The following is a 2,319-nucleotide window of genomic DNA, read 5'->3' on the forward strand; positions in this document are numbered from 1 at the left end:
GCCTATGGTGTAAGACTAAAACTAAGTGAACATGTAACAGTGGGCATACATATGTAGCTATAACTTTGACTTTACCTTGTATGCAAATGTGTTGGGTTAGTTATACCCAGATATCCTGTATAACCAGCAGTCTTTGCAGGCTTGAACTGCCTGGCATGCATGTTTTATCTAAGAAAAGAAGGAAGAGCGGTACGTGGAAGGAAGTTGCCTGTCCTCTCGTTGGTTTGTGATTATCACTTACTCATCATATAAACTCAAGGTGCAGTCACATACCCAGGGATACAGCACACGACAGACTCCTGAGAGACACAACACAGGTAAGTAATATTATTGAACTCCACATAGATAAGAAATGAGATATGCTTTACTCTTTACATTAGGGTTTTTATTATTCTCATATCCTGTTTGTGACTGAGTAACTCTCTTGTGAGTTATTTTCATGATTGTGCTCACTCGGACCTTGTCTTACCCAGAGCCTCTCCATATATGTGAATATGTGAAAATCAAATAGTCATTTTTAAGAGAAATATAGGTACAGGAGATTTTAAAAGACCTCTTCAAGTGGATTTTAACATAGAAAATATACTCAATGCTAGAGGAAAAATCCTGTCTTAATCAGGGTTTGTGACTACTTCCAGAATTTTCCCAAGTGATTCTTCAATCACTTGGATTGATGGAACAGAGAATTTTATCTTATGGCTCTTCACTTTCTTTCCTTTTGTTTAAAGTTTAAGAATTTTACTGGTAATATTTTCTATTATTTCAAGGCACATTTTGTTGAAGCATCTCCATGTTTTGATAAGAATTGCATTCTATCATCATTTGGCTTCAGAGATAGTTGAAGGGATTTACCCCAGGCCAGGAATTTCAAACTCACAGCTCCCAAAGGCTATTTCAGTGATTCCTCTTGCTTTGGCTTTAATGTGAAACAGTCACTTAAAATGATATTTAGTTGATATTTGATTAAAAAAAAAAAAAAGAGCTCTCAGCTTGCTAATTCAAAGTTAAACATCCAGTGCTTGATGGAAATCAATATCTTACTCAGTCAACAATAATTCTTCTATTTCTCTATTGTCCTATAATTTAACTCCAACCTGGCAACTTTTCCAGAACTGAACTTGAAATGCCCAGGGACACTGTGAAATGAGGGAAATTAACATTCTTTACCACAAATGTTAGGGGTAATAAAAAGCCATTATTTAATGTCAGTATATGTAAGAAGTTCCCATGTGGACAACAGTATCTCACATGATTGCCATCTGAATCCAATTTTTACATTTCAGAACACCAAGATCTGTATAATGGGAGTGTAAACATGCTCTAGGGCATTACATTTTGTATAAGTTTATTACTGGGCAAGTTAAGATCTACATCTTACACTCAAAGAAGAGCTATAGCAAATTCACAAGTAATCTTTGTTTTTATACCTCAAAATCAGATTATTGCACAATTACTAAGCATGTAAAAAACTGTCTGGATTGCCCAAATATGTTTGAATTATTGATGTTTCTTATTTAAGAGTAAGAGCTTAAGTTGGCTAACATTTTGTACTGAATTGTAGAATGGCTAATACTGAATTCCTTATTTGTAAGTTTTCTAACCAACAAAATTATTTCAAAAGTTCTCTTTTTTGAACTAAAGATATTTTGGCTGAAGTCTTTACTAAGATGTTTAGTATAGGCAGTGGATATTGATTAGCCTGTGTTGTCAGAGAATTGAAATTGGATTGTTGTCATCTTTCTGGCACAGAAACTAGAATTTTTGAGACAATTTTTTACTGTGCTTTTACAGCAATATACAGAATAGTATATTGTTAAATTGTTTTATTATAAAAGTTTGTAATTTTTTCAATGATTATGTGAAAATTGCCTCTGAGAATGAATTAATCAGATGAAATAAATCAGCATTGTATTAGTTTTCACGCTGCTGATAAAGACATACCTGAGACTGCGTAATTGATAAAGAAAAAAAGGTTTGGCTGGGCGCGGTGGCTCATGCCTGTAATCCCAACATTTTGGGAGGCTGGCGGATCACCTGAAGTCAGGAGGTCCTGGCCAACATGGCGAAACCACGTCTCTACTAAAAACACAAAAATTAGCCCGGTGTAGTGGTGGGCGCTTGTAATCCCAGCTACTGGGGAGGCTGAGGCAGCAGAACCGCTTGAACCCGGGAGGGGGAGGCGGCAGTGAGCCGAGATCGCGCCACTGCCCTCTAGCCTGCGCGACAGAGCAAGACTCCTTCTCAAAAAAAAAAAAAAAAAAAAAAAAAAAAAAAAAAAAAGAAAAAAAAAAAAAAAAAAAAAAAAAAAAAAAAAAAAAA

The 2,319-nt window shown here is 35.4% G+C and overlaps 1 protein-coding gene across 1 annotated transcript in view; it reads left to right on the plus strand.

Annotated features, from left to right (window-relative positions):
* Positions 1 to 212: 212 nt before the first annotated feature.
* HPGDS (hematopoietic prostaglandin D synthase) overlaps positions 213 to 2,319 on the plus strand; it is a 32,623-nt gene continuing 30,516 nt past the window's right edge. Inside the window, exon 1 of the mRNA XM_017875505.1 lies at positions 213 to 317. The gene's annotated coding sequence lies outside the window, so the exon portion shown is untranslated. The remainder of the gene's footprint in view (positions 318 to 2,319) is intronic.

Source organism: Rhinopithecus bieti, unplaced genomic scaffold (genome assembly GCF_001698545.2).
Source record: "Rhinopithecus bieti isolate Rb0 unplaced genomic scaffold, ASM169854v2 scaffold_6708, whole genome shotgun sequence".
NCBI lineage: Eukaryota > Metazoa > Chordata > Mammalia > Primates > Cercopithecidae > Rhinopithecus > Rhinopithecus bieti.